Raw genomic sequence first — 16,012 nt, forward strand, 5'->3', positions numbered from 1 at the left:
GGTTTTGTGTCAATCCAAATAGAAAATATATACTCAACGAGGTTAATATGAAAGAGAGTAAGGGTGTATCAACTTGTATGAGCTCCAATTTGATTTTGTGCCTAGACAATGGCTCCTCTCCAACTGATGCCACTCAATACAAGCATATACTTGGCAAAACTAAAGTATCTCTCTTTCACCAGGCCATATATTTTTTTAAATTCTATCACTAAGCTCTCTCAATACTGTTGGTGTTTTGAACTAAACAAGAAAGCAAAAAAAGAGAATTAATAGTATATCTAGTCTACTCTATGTTTCATTATCTTCAAACTTTACAATATATATGAGTTTCTTTACAAGAGTACTCAACAAACCCCACTAATACAATCGTGAAACTTGAAAAATATTTCTTGTATACAAACTAAACATGTCATTCATCACTTAAACATATAAAAAAATCTGCCAACTAAGATTTGTTTTACTTAAAACACACTAAGAACAAACATGCACTTGTCACTGGTGGTGTGCACCAAAACATTTTCATTCAATCTGCGGATACAAATGTAGGCACATTCCATGAATAGACTGCGATTTTTTTTAAAATATCAGCGAGTTGATAAACAGAGGATACATATGCAACCCGTAGAGTACCATTTTGCACTTGATCACGAATGAAATGAAGGTCGATAGACACATGTTTCATTCGTGAATGAAAAATTGGGTTAGAGCATAATTGGTTTGCCCTAATATTGTCACAGTATATCACCAGTCATGTAGAAGGTTGAAGACTAAGATCATTTAACAGAGAACAAACCCAATTCATTTCAATAGTAGTATTAGCAACATAGATATTTGGCCTCGATGGAGGAACGGGCAATGGTTTGTTACTTTTTGGAGCTCCAAGAGATGGGGTTACGCCTAAATAGATTATGTAAGCATTGGTGGAAAAGAAGTCATTGGCGTTTCTAGCCTAATCAACATCAGAGAATGCATGAAAAGAAGTAGGAAAGTCACAATAGAGCTGAAGACCATAATAAGAAGTGCCATAAAGATATATGGGCAATCGTTTAACAAGGGCCCAGTGTTCGGTGGTTGGCTCGTGCATAAATTGAGACAACTTATTAATTGCAAACGCAATGTCAATGAGCGTAAGTAATAACTATTGTAGACTACGTACTATTGCTCAAAATTTTGAAGGATCATATAAGACAGGCCCAAAGTGTAATGATAGTGAGGAGCTTATTGGTAGTATGTTTGAACTGATTTAGCATCCAACATCTGTGCACGAGTAAGAGTTTTCAACAAGTAACACAGTTGAGAAAGCAAAAGACCATGCTTGTTGGGAAAAACTTCAACACCAAGAAAGTAAGAAAGCATGCCTAGGTCTTTAAGTGAAAATCGACTTACTAAGAAATGAACAAACTGATTTAACATGCATCATTATCCCAGTGAAAATTAAATCGTCAATATAAACAAGTAGATACAATGAATAACCTTTAGATTTGAAGGCGAATAGAGATGTATCAACATGTGAATTTTTGAAGCCTGAGTGAAGTAAGAATTTGTAGAGTTCTTGATACCAACCTCGGGGTGATTGTTTTAGGCCATAGATAACTTTCTGAAGCTTACATACATATGATGAAAACTCTAGATCAATGAACCTAGACGGTTGACTCATATACAAATTCTCACTGAGATGGCCTTGTAAAATGGCGTTGTTGTCACCAAGCTGACGAAGGGACAAATCACAACTTACTGCAAGACTAAGGACAAGGTGGATGGTGGTTGGTTTGATTATCGGACTAAAGGTGTCTTGATAATCAACTCCTGGAAATTGATGAAACCCCTTTGCAACTAATCGTGTAACACCTCTAACCCGTATCCGTTACCGAATTAAGGTTATAGTGTATTATAATACAAATCAAAACATTCAACATCATATAGAAACAATTATTCAAAATTAAATACTAATATTCAATTTCAAGTTTCAATCATAGAATAAATATATTTGCGGGCCTTAAACCAAGTTTACGAGGCCTTAAAAATAGTTTGGGAACAATAAGAGACTAATTTGAAACAAAACAGAAAATTGTAGAAAAATCTGAAAATTTTGGAAACAGGGGTCACACGGCCATGTGAAAAAGCCTACGCCATGTGGCTCAGAAACATGGATGTGTGGTCAACCGTGTACAAATCAAAATATGGGACACAAGATCTTGTCCCAGTCTGTATAGGTATTCGAAATAACATCACACGGCTGTGTTGTAGGCCTTGTGACAAATCGTGTATATATTCGAAGTAAGGTCACATGGTCGTGTCGCCAGGCCGTGTAACTCTTTGTGACAGTGTGGACCAACTTGCACTTAAAATTAAAATGATATATGACCATGTGTTGTGACCTTGTATGGCACACAGCCGTTAGTGTCTTTGTCCCAGGCTGTGTGCTTCCGAGTTGACCCTTAATGCAAGCCAATTCAATAACCCTTTCTTAAACACCAAGCTAAACCATTTCTAATTATTTTCATATGTTAAAAACACATTCAAAGACACTAAAAACATGCCAAAATCATTCAACTTATGTGTTTAACCAATATGCCATCACAATTCATACACCAAATCTGTAACACCCCTCACTCGTATTCAACGTCGGAATAGGGTTACGAAGCATTACTGGACATATTATACAATTACACATACATTTCACATACATTTTCAATTTCCAAACAAACATTATTCATAATCAATCACAAACATTTATATTGTCCCTAATACGAGCCTACGAGTCCCAAAACATGCATTAGGAATCGTTCGGAACTAAACCGATAACTTATGAAATTTCTGGAAATCTTAGAAAACTTTTCAAAATATAGAGGACACATGCCTGTGTGGCTTGGCCGTGTGTCTCACGCAGCCAAAGACACGCCCATGTCACAAGTTGTGTGGACATTCGAAATGGGATCACATGGCTGTGTCCCATGTAATAGCCCAAAATTAGGTCTAGTTGGAACAGAGGTTTCGAGACCACAAAATCTGAGATATAAATAATTATTTTATGATTATTTTGAGGTCTATGATATGATTGCATGATTGTGAAAATTTTGTGAAGAAATTCTATGCATAAAGTGCTTAATTCGAAGTTAGGGACTAAATTGAATAAGTTGCAAAACTTGCATTCTAGAAGTTTCTAGTATGAAATTGATTTGAAATATTAATTAGGAGGTCTTAAATAACAATTTGACTAATTTCTAAGTTATGGACAAAAATTGGACATGGATGGAATTTTTGAAAAGTTTAGTAGTAAGGGTATTTTGGTCATTTAGTGATATCAGAGCAGGTTTAGTCGATTCTCGGACTAACATAGCAAGTGTAAGAGTTTAGTTATACATGCCACAAATATGTGATAGTGTGATGTCTCCCGACACTAATAAGGACTATTTTGTTTAAAATGAAATATTCTCCAACCGAGCTACATCTGACCATTTGATAGCGATATTGAAGTATTTGAATAAAGTGTAGCTATGATGTGTTAAACTCGGAAAGGTATGAATAAGAATTCGTGATATATGTATATGTGATAATATGTGAGATGAAAGTTTATATAGTGATATATTTATTCATATTTGTTTGGCCATATGCTGTTGCATGCTTGACTAAATTAATTAGTAAATGTGATGATTAAAGTTATTCAAAATTCATAGAATGTATGAGTGAGTGCACTTGTTTGAAATGAGATAATTGGAAATTTTATGTAAGACAGGTATGAATAATAAATTGTTTGAAGTGGATAGTATGATTATAATGACATATGTGGATAATGAAAAAAATGTGTCATATAGATATATGTCAAAATCGAGTTAGAGACTGTACGACCTCACCCCCTTACCGATGAGGTGTATATAATGGAAATTCATGAGAATCATGTTGACTATGTTCCTAAGTGTGGAATCAAAGAGTTCAGTGATAAAATAATTATAGATATGACCAGAGTCTGAGAATGGTTGACAAGTGAAGGACAGAGTTAGAGAAATATCAGAGTTTACTGAGTTATCTTGGGATTCAAATTGATGACAGAGTGTTTCTGAAAGTATCTTCTTGAAAACAATTAGTTATTAATGCTGGAAATTATGAGAAAGATACTAAACCTCACTCCGGTAAGATGATAATCTTGGTATAAATGTATAAGTGGTACTATAATAAACAAGGTAAAATGAGTATGAGAGACACATGTATGATGACATACAAATGCTATTTTTGTGGTTTAATTGAGGATGTTTAATCATTAAATGAATACCATGTTATATGCTTTTGATTTTGTATAAGTGTGTAAGAGATCAAGGTTGACCAAAGCTTGGAAAATAGCCTAGGTATATTCCACACAGGCAGAGACACGACCATGTGTCTCAGCCGTGTATGGAACACGACTTTGGGACACGGGCGTGTGGAGCCTTAAAGCATGAAATTTCCAAGATTTTTGTAAGTTCTCGGTTTAGTCCCAAACCCTTTCTAAAGTATGTTTTGGGCTCCGTAGACTCAAATAAGGGACTATGTGTAAGAGAATGAACGCTTTGAAATACGAATAAAATTTTATGGCTCGTATTTTAGTTTAATGTTTGTATGTTTGTCTGGTAACACCTCGTACCTTAGCCCAGCCTCGGATACGGGTAAGGGGTGTTACATCCCAGCCCGTGTCCAACCCCGTGTAACTCTCTGACTTGGGTCACATGGCCAACCACACGCCCGTGTGACCAGCTCGTGTGCCATTTGAAATGGCCACACAAGCCTGTGTGCCAGGCCGTCTACTAAGCCGTGCCAAACCTGTAGGGTATACTGACCTATGCCACACGGCCAAGTCACACGCCCGTGTGTTAGGCCGTGTAGAGTATACTGACTTGGTTTTTAATTCAACACCATGGGAGGCACAGCCGTGTAACCTGACCGTGTGTCACACATGGCTGAGACACACGCCTATGTCTCTGCCAGTGTGGACAAAAATAGGCTATTTACCAAGCCATCTTGCCACCCAATTTTGTATACACCTACACCAAACCAAATGGCACCAAGCATGACATAAATAGGCATTCATCCAACCTCAACCAAGCATAAATCATACCATTTCAATACCAACATATACAAGGTACACAAATATCCCAAAATACCATTCAATTTCATACCAAACTTCACATTCATAATTCATTTAATGGTCACTTTCAAACATGAATTATTTTGTCTAGATTCACTAGTATATCAATATTCAAAACTTAACCATTTGATATCCATAAATGCCTATTCATAACAAGCATCTTCTATCACTAATCAACCACACATCACAAGATCAATTACACATATATATACATGAGCAAAACATGCCAAATAAAAGCCAAATCATATGGCTAAAATTATAATACATCCATCATCATTTACAAGACAACTCAAAAGGTTAAATCCATTACTAAAATATATCAAAAAGACCAAACTCCTATACATGCCATATAACTATAAACAGAGATTCAAAAGTACCAAAGTGATAGCTTGATAGTGTGATGAGATCTCCAATGATTCTCGAGTCTGAGCTAGCTTTGATCTCACTATAAAACACAAAAAAAACAATGTAAGCTATAAAACTTAGTAAGCTCGTATGAAAATAATAAGCAAAGTTCACCATTCAATTACCTTTCATAATATGAACATAACATACTATAAACATTTAACTACAATGTTAACATATATTCAATCACATAATTAACTATAAACTCATAACTTCCATGGATTCGATGTTTACGTAGTTTCCGTACTGATACTTGTCTAGTTCTCACCATTTCATATCTTCGATTTACCCGTTGAACCATTCAGAATACTATCGGATACCCTGGAAACTCACACCCTAAGTACCATATATATAGTCGAAGCTATCTCAATCTTATATCACATATAATGCTCACTCTCGAGCTAACAACGGGTCTGCTCACACAAGCTGACGGTCATGGAAAAGTTACACGGTGCTGCTCACACAAGCTGATGAGTATCTGCAACACATGCTGGATAACTCAGCCACCAATAGGATGTATGGACCAGCACCCAAATCACATAATCCCTAATGACATGTCATTCGTATCATAATCTATTCTTAAGGTTCAACTAGGATTTCTCAATGCCGAATCTTTGTCGAATATGTCTGCAAGGTTGTATTCACAATTTATGCAATATTAAAGAATTTAAAACACAAATATAACAATGCTTATTACATACAAACTTAGCTCGATTGCAAAAAATGGCAAAATAAGTCGATTAGTTCGATACTTTATTTTTCCCACGATCTAAATCCGAATTTTGCTTTTCTTAATCTAAATGTAATCAAAATTAACTTATTTAATTATCATTATATTCAATTTAGTCCAAAATACACATTAAGGCAACTTTACATTTTTGCCCCAAATATTTCAACATTTTTACAATTTAGTCCTTATCTCATAAAAACACAAATTCATGCAATTCAACCTATACCCATGCTAGAAAAATTTCAATTAAGTCCCTAGCAACCCATATTTTTCATTTATTTCACAATTTAACCATAAAATTTCAACATTTCTCAATTTAATCCCTAAATGATAATTTTGTCAAAAATCACTTTACAATTGTTGTTTATTTAACAACAAACATACATTTTCTACCATTAAATATCAAAACGCATCAATGGAAAAACCCTAAACCTTTAACAGTTTTGAAAATGATTCCCTAGGCTAGCTAGATTAAGCTGCAACGATCTCAAAAACATAGAAATCATTAAAAACGAGACAAAAATCATACCTAAATGGACAACAATGCTTTGGCCGAATATCAAACCCTAACCATGACTTTTTATCTCCTTTAAATTCAAAAATGAAGAAGATGAATACACCAATTTTTTTTGTTTTATTTAATTAATCTTTAATAACCAAATTACAAATATAACCTTAATGATAAACTTTTAAAATCACCTAAATAATGTCCATTTTTGCCCACTCATATTAAAAATGGTATAATTATCACATAAAGACCTCCACTATTTAATTTTATAGTTATTTAATACATTTACCTAATAGAACACAAAATTTTCACTTTACGCGTTTTACTCCTTTTTATCAAATTAATCACTCAAACGATAAAATTTCTTAACGAAATTTTCACACAATCATACAATCATGCTGTAAAAATTAAAATAATAATAAAATAAATATTTTAACCTTGGATTTGTAGTCCTGAAACCACTGTTCCGATTTAACTAAAAACGGGCTGTTACAACTCTTCCCCTTAGGAATTTTCGTCCCTGAAAATCTTACCAGAAAAGAGGTTAGGATACTATTTTCTCATAGCTACCTCGTTTCTCATGTGGCTTCTTCAACTCTGTGTCTTTGCCAAAGTATATGTTTTTATTACTCAACTCTTTAACCTCTCTAGCTAAAATTCTGATTGGTTCTTCGTTATACGATATATCAGGTTGAATTTCAATCTCTGTTGGAGAAATTACATGCGATGGATCTAATCGATACTGTCGTAACATCGACGCATGAAATACATTGTGGATCTTTTCTAATTCTGACGGTAAAGCTAGCCGATATGTCATTGGCCCTATTTTTTCAACGATCTCATGCGGCTTGATAAATCGCGGACTCAATTTGCCTTTGCGACCAAATTGAAGGATTTTTTTTCCACGGGGATACTTTAGAAATACTCTATCGCTAATCTGAAATTCAATTCTTTACGTTTCAAATCCACATACGATTTTTGTCGATTTGAAGCTGCTTTCAAACTATCCTGAATTACTTTCACTTTATATTCAGTCTATCTAATCAAATCAACCCCATGAATCTTTTTCTCACTAAACTCAGTCCAATACAACAGAGTCCGGCATTTACGACCATACAATTCTTCATAGGTGCCATTTTTATGCTCGATTGAAAACTATTATTATACGCAAATTCAACCAATGGTAGATATTTCTCCCAGTTGCCTTCAAACTCTAAAATACAACAATGAAGCATATCTTCGAGAATCTGAATTATTCTCTCAGACTGACCATCGGTTTGCGGATGAAAAGTAGTACTAAAATGCAACCGCATACCTAAAGCTTCTTGCAATTTCTTTCACAATTGCAATGTAAACCTTGGGTCCCTATCTGAAACATAGAAACTGGAACCCCGTGCAATCTAACGATGTCAGATATGTACAACTCAGCTAGTTTATCAATCGAATGATCTGTATGTACCGGAATGAAGTGTGCAGACTTCGTCAGTCGATCAACGACAACCCAAATAGCATCTTTCTTTTTTGGAGATAGGGGTAATCCCGATACGAAATCCATCATAACTTATCCCATTTCCGTTATGGTATCATCATTGGTTGTAGCAATCTCGAAGGAACTTGATGTTCGGCTTTAACTTGTTGACAAACTAAGCATCTCGACATAAACTTTAAAATGTCTCATTTCATGCCTGACCACTAGTACAACTGCTTCAAATCATTGTACATTTTTGTACTCCCCGGATGTACGGATAAACAACCACTGTGTGCTTCGTGTAAAATTTTCTCAATGAGTTCGGAATTCTTTGGTACAAAAATTCTACCTTAAAACATTAAACAATCATCGGATTCGATTTGATAGTCTGAATCAGAAGTCAACTTGCACTTCATTCTTTTAGCTTGCAATTCATTGTCACACTTCTGAGCTTCACAAATTTGCTGAAGAAATAAAGGTTTAGCTTTTAATTCAACCAAAATAAAACCATCATAAAAAAAAGTTAACTGTGTATTCATTGCTTGCAAAGTAAATAAAGATTTTCTAATCAGAGTATTTGCGACTACGTTCTTTTCTCTCTAATGATAATCAATAACTAATTCATAGTCTTTCAACAGCTCGAGCCATCTTCGTTGACGCAAATTCAAATTGTAACACCCCCTACCCGTATTCCGAGCCTAGAATAGGATACGAGGCATTACCGAACTTAATATGATCAATCATGTAAAAATCAGCCATAAAATTTCTTCTAAATTAAAAACTTTCATACATATGTTTAACGTCCCTTATATGGGCCTACGGGGCCCAAAACATACATTCAGAATGGTTCGGGACCAAACCGTAAACATATGAAACTTTTGCAACACTTAGAAAATTTTCACACTTTGGAGAGTCACACGCCCGTGTTTTCAACCCGTGTAACTCTCTGTTTATAATTTCATCACCCTTGTCAGTCGTACACTTCATATAAATAACAAGAAACGTATATGGGCTCAATTCTCATTAAAATTCTCATATATATACACAATTTCACGTTATGTAATCATACAACATATATCAGCTATATCTCTGTAATCTAAATATATTTTCATAACAACTTATCTTGATTTCATACTATTTCATATTTAAGCTTAAATAACCAAAGTATCTGAAATATCATCTTTATGCAAATAGTACACATGAGGTATATAATTCCATAATTATGAATAAACACATTTATCAAACATTTTCCATATTCATATCTCAATGTCTCATGTCTCCATATATCAATAACCGTCATTTTCATGAATTTCTAGTTCAATTTCATAATTATTTGTCTCGTGTTCAATTTATTCCATGTCGGAACTTTATTCATTAAAACATTTGAATTATCAATACATATGGACAGTACATTCAAGATGAACAATTATAGAATCACAAATGAATTCATTTTTCAACCAAGTTCTATACTCATATCTTATCAACTCGTACTTCCTTGTATCACATAATTTCATGTAACACTTACCAAACGTTGTCAAATTAGTGAACGCCTTACGGAATTGAGTACTTTGTTTTCTCGATGCCATAGTTCAACTATGGTCTTACACATCTTCACATAATGATGCCATAGCCCAGCTATGGTCTTACACATATTCATATATCGATGCCATAGCCCAGCTATGGTCTTACACGTAATCACATATCACATATCGATGCTGTAGCCCAGCTATGGTCTTACACGAATCACATATCTCACTAATGCCATATCTCAGATATGGTCTTATACAGTAGCATATATCACACTGATGCCATATCCCAGATATGGTCTTATACGGAAATCACTTGTCAGTTGTAGCCGAAGCTACCACTATTCACTGATCAGGTAGCCAGAGCTACCATTTTTCACTGATTTGGTAGCCGGAGCTACCACTTTTCACTGATCAGGTAGCAGAAGCTACCACTTTTCACTGATCAGGTAGCCGAAGCTACCACTTTTCACTTGTCATTTGTCCTTGATCAGATAAGTGTAGCCGAAACTATCACTTATCACTTACTTGTCCTTGATCAGATAAGTGTAGCCGAAGCTATTACTTATCACTTTCATTTGTCCTTGATCAGATAAGTGTAGCCGAAGCTATCACTTATCACTTGTTGCCATGGTCCAACCATGGTCTTTTCCTTCAATTCATCTTGTCACTGAACTGAAATGCTCAATTTGATCATTTATTCAATTTTCATGCTTTTACATTATTCACGATTTTAATCATCAATACATATGAAATAACACATCATGAAATTCATAAAATTAACAAATAATCACTAAAATTTAGCCATATAAACTCACAAGTTCAATTTTTGTATTATAACGATAATCATAATTTCATAATAAATGTTCCAAATAAAACATTATATCATTTCTAATCCTTGATACACGAGTCATGTGATCAATTTATACTCGGGCATGTGATCGATTATAATCGGGCATGTGATCAATTTATACACGAGTCATTCATATATTTTTTCCTCCTCCTCCTCCCCATCCACATCCTTGATATAAATAACACACTTGTAAGTAACCTTATCCATAATTTTCACTAATTACTTATGTGAATATTCAAGCTATCCACTCGTGTCATAGTCACTAAATTATTTATATTTGAAGCTACAGAACTCCAAATTAAGATCCGATAATTTTTCCTGAAACTAGACTCACATATATTCTTACCATAAAAATTTCATAATTTTTGGTTGGTCCAATTAATACATTTTATTCATTGAATTCTCCCCTGTTCTGCTATCTGACAGTTCCGACCCTTCTTAACTAAAAATTAATTATCTCCTCTTGAAAATAGACTCATTCATGATTCTAAAATTATAAATTTAAGCCCCTAATTATTTTTATACAATTTTTGATGATTTTACAAAGTCAGAATAGGGGAACCCGAAATCATTCTGACCTTGTCTCACAAAATTTATCATATCTAATGATTTGCAATTCCATTGCGTACATCATATCTTCTATAAGAAACTAGACTCAATAAGCTTTAATTTCATATTTTATTCATCCTTTAATTCCATTTCTAAAATTTTTGGTGATTTTTCAAAGTTATACTACTGCTTCTGTCCAAAACAGTTTTAGTGCAAAATGTTGATTTCCATTTTGCCCCAAATTTCACAATTCATACAATTCAATCCTTACTCAATTAACCCCTCAATTAAGATAATTTTCTCAATTAATACTTTTACTAGACATTATAAGTTATTTCATAACTATTGAAATTCAGCATTTCCACATAAAACTCTAACTTCAAACTCTTTTACAATTAGGTCCCAAACATTCACTTTCTATTCAATTCTTTCAATAAAATCAGCATATAAACAATTTAAAGCTCTAATTTCCATGCCAAATCATCATATACTTCTAGAAAATATTCATAGCAACTTTCAATTTCTTTTATAGAATAAAAAACTAATGAATTCAACAAGTGGACCTAGTTGTAAAAGTCACAAAAACATAAAAATTTTAAGAAATAATCAAGAATTGAACTTACTTGAAGTAAAAATATGAAAAAACAGCTTAAGATAACTCTTCCATGGCATTTTTGCTGATGAGAATGCAGAAAAATAAAGAGAAATCTAGATGATTCCACTTTAGTCCTAGCTTTATTAAGTAAATTTTGCAATTTTGCAATTTTTCCCTTAATTCTCCTTATTTTCTTACTGATTTCATACCCTTGCCGTCCAGCCCAAAGAGACCTTGGGTCTATTTTCCTTTTAAACCCTCTTTCTTTTATCATTTAAGAAATTTAATCATTCCCCACAATTTTGCATTTGATACAATTTAGTCCTTTTTGTTCAATTAACTATCAGAACTTTAAAATTTCTTGACGAAACTTTAATACTAACTTATTAACACTCCATAAATATTTATAAAAATATTTATGGCTCAATTTAAAATTCTCGAGTTCTCGATACCTCGTTTTCGATTCTAATTATTTTAATATTTATTTTTAGTATACTATTCACTATTTCAAAATTTTTCTTAACTTCACATTAACTTATACTCACTAAATTAATAATATTTCCTACTCATTTGTCGGATTTAGTGATCTTGAATCACTGTTCCGACACCACTGAAAATTAGGCTGTTACACAAATCTTTTTGAGCCATTATATACTTCAAGCTCTTATGATCGGTAAAGATATGTCACTTTTCATCGTATAAATGATGTCGCCAAATTTTCAATGCGAAAACAATAGCGGCCAATTCTAAATCATGCGTCGGATAATTCTTTTCGTGTGGTTTCAATTTTCTGGAGGCATAAACTATCACTTTACCCTCTTGCATCAAAACACAACCTAAACTGTTCAATGACGCGTCGTTGAGAATCACAAACTCTTTACCCGACTCAGGCTGAACTAAAACTGGTGCCTCAGTTAACAATGCTTTCAACTGTTCAAAACTTCGTTGGCATTTCTTATACCACTTGAACTTCACATCTTTTTTTAGCAATCTAGTCATCGGTGTAACAATCATCGAGAATCCTTTAACAAAACGCCGATAATAGCTAGCTAGTCCCATAAAACTTCTGACTTCAGATACATTTCTTGGTGGTTTCCAATTAACAACTTCTGAAATTTTGCTCGGATCAGCTTGTATTCCTTCCGCGGAAACAATATGCCCCCAAAATCCAACCTCTCATTCCCAAACTCGTATTTTCTGAATTTAACGAATAGTTACTTGTCTCTCAATATTTGTAACACGATTCTCAAATGTTCATCATGCTCAGACTCATCTCGGGAATAGATCAGAATGCCATTAATTAATACAACAACAAATCTGTCTAAATACGGTCTAAAGATTCGATTCATCAAATCCATAAAAACTGCAGAAGCATTAGTTAATCCAAAAGGCATAACAAGAAATTCATAATGCCTGTACCTTGTTCTGAACGCAGTCTTCGGCACATCCTGAAACTGTATAACCTCTAATGGCATATCATTTGTATCCTAAGTATTCACAAAGTTAAAACAAGACATATTACATTCTCAAACCTTATAATTATTGCACATTGATTTATCACTATCAAACAAATCATGAATTTTCACATTTTCAATTACAACCTTCAATTAAACTAACCTTACAACTTAATCCAAACAACTAATTATCATTTAACAATCAATTAGAGCTATATAAAAACACAAAATTAGTCTAAAATTCAACCAAGACAATAATTAATAAACTTAATCATTATACGAACTTACCTATACCATAACGATTCTTAACACGAACCAACAACTACTCTGCTACTTTGGCCTTTCAGCAATTTGTGTCCATTTGAGTTGTTTCTTGATCTACATAAATATTTTTTTTCAATTAATCCAATTATAATACTAAAATAATTAACTTATACTTATATACACCTTTTATTATCAATTTACAAAATTACCCCAATATTTTATCCTTTGTACAATTTAGTCCCTAAAACCAAAACTTACAATTTAACTACAATTAACCAAAATCCAAGCTAGCCAATTTTCTTAAGGTTCCAAATCAGCCCATATTTATCATTATTTCAAAATAATTCCGTGAAATATTACTTTTTTAACAATTAAATCCTTAAACATTAAAATTACCAAAAATCACTTAACAAAATATTTATATTTAGCTATTAAACTCAAGAATCTATCAACTAAATTCATAAACACACTTAATTCATTCATGGTAAGTCCCTAAAATTTTAAAATTTCTATAAATTAGTCCCTGGACTAGTTTTAAAGCTACAACGATTCCAAAAACATAAATTTACTAAAAACGGAAGCTAAAATCACTTACATGCATAGGAGAATATCAACCTAACCTTCAAGCTTTCTTTCTAGGGTATTTATGTTGGTAAAAACCATTTGGAGAAGATGATAGCCATTTTTTCCTATTTGATTTATCATTTATTTACTAAATTACTCATTTACCCTTATAAATTAATAGAAATTTCTTTAATCCTTAAGCCAAAATCGTCCACTACATATATATTTGGTCTAATTACTATATAAAACCATTAATTTACCTTTCCATAGCTATTTAACACATTTAACTAATAGAGACTATATTTCGTAGCTTTTACGATTTAGTCATTTTTCCTAAATTAACTATTTAAACATTAACATTTCTTAACCAAAATTTAGTATGACTTTAATAAATACTCATAAATATTAAATTAATAATATTTACTGACTCGTTTCTCAGAATCGTGGTATTGAAACCACTATCTTTGACACCACTAAAAATGAGTTGTTACAAATCGTGCCTTGTACATGTTAATGGAACCATAATAATTATGTTTAATTCGAAAAATCCACTTACAACCAAATACATTTGAATACAATCAGGTGGCAATAGCTCCCAAGTTTCATTCCGAACAAGAGCATTATATTTTTCCAACATGTACCACATCATTTTGGTTCTTTCAAAGCTTGAGTTATTGTGGGGGTTCAAGGTTAGGCAATTTGGATAATTGGGTATGAAGGTTTAATTTTTTAATAGGTTTATGAATGTTGGCTTTTGCTCTAGTTTGCATTAGATTGTTTGGTTATGATGTGTTTTGGGTACGTTGAGGGACAGGTGGTGAGGGGTTTATAGTGGGGGTCAGTAGGATGGATTGGGTTTGAGAGTCATTTATGGAGTGGTGATTAGTGGTTGTTTGGTTTGTCATGGGTAGAGATTATGTTGAAGCTTCACATTGGGGCTGTTGGATACCGACTTCAGATGGTAATATGCATGATGGTGAATGTTGACTTTTATTAGTGGTGGAATCCAAGTGGAAATAGTGGTAGAATATGGACGATGAGCTTGAGTAAGTAATGATGTAAAAAGAAAGATGGAATCTGGACGAGGAGCTTTGTAAGTCATTGCTTTGAGGTAATGAAGTTTTTGCTAAAGGAGCTAGGATGAGTTGGTAGAAGATTTTTCATCCAAAAAATGATGAAGTGTTTATGACTAATCTTGATGAGGGTTGGATCATTATGGTTTGGAATGCTCAATTTCTTTCATGGCATAGTTGGGCTTGGAAAAAACTATTGAAGTTAAAGGAGCTTATGCCACAGGTTGGTGAGATATAAGGTTCTTACAAAGCTAGTAAAGTTTAGGAGACTATAAAGAACAAACAAGACAAAGTTCCTTGGCATAAAGTCATATGGGGAGGGCTTTCAATTCCTAGGCATTCTTTTATTTATTGATTAACAATTCAAAATAGGCTACCAACTAAAGATAAGTTAATTTCTTAGGGTGTCATTTTAATTTTGTTAGTGTTCTTTTTGGTGTTGCTAATGAAACTAGGGATTACATTTATGTTGATTGCTTTTATTTTAAGATTCTCTCAAAGTAAATTTTGTAGGCCTTTTTTTCATGAGAAACATGATTCTTAGCAAAATATGTTTGATAGGGTTCTTGGGAATGGAAGAGGAAGATCTTTCTTCAACCCTTCTTAGGCTGGCTTAGTGTGCGTTTCTTTATATGATATGGAGAGAACGGAATAGAAGGCTTCACCAAAGTTTTCCTACGTTGGTTCAGGTTCTTTCCAAAGAAATTAAAGAAGTTGTAAGGAACAGATTATCTAGATGTAAGTAAATTAAATATTTTTGATTGCTTGACAAAAGAATGGTAGGGCAATAGTTCTATTATAGAGAATTTTGAGGTTGATATCTCCCCTGAATTCCATCACTTGACTATTAAGGACATGGTCGTGGATCCTAGTTCTTATAAAGAGCTAGTAGCTGCTTTGCCAG

The sequence above is a fragment of the Gossypium hirsutum genome, chromosome A06 (assembly GCF_007990345.1).
Source record: "Gossypium hirsutum isolate 1008001.06 chromosome A06, Gossypium_hirsutum_v2.1, whole genome shotgun sequence".
In the NCBI taxonomy this organism is placed as follows: Eukaryota; Viridiplantae; Streptophyta; class Magnoliopsida; order Malvales; family Malvaceae; genus Gossypium; species Gossypium hirsutum.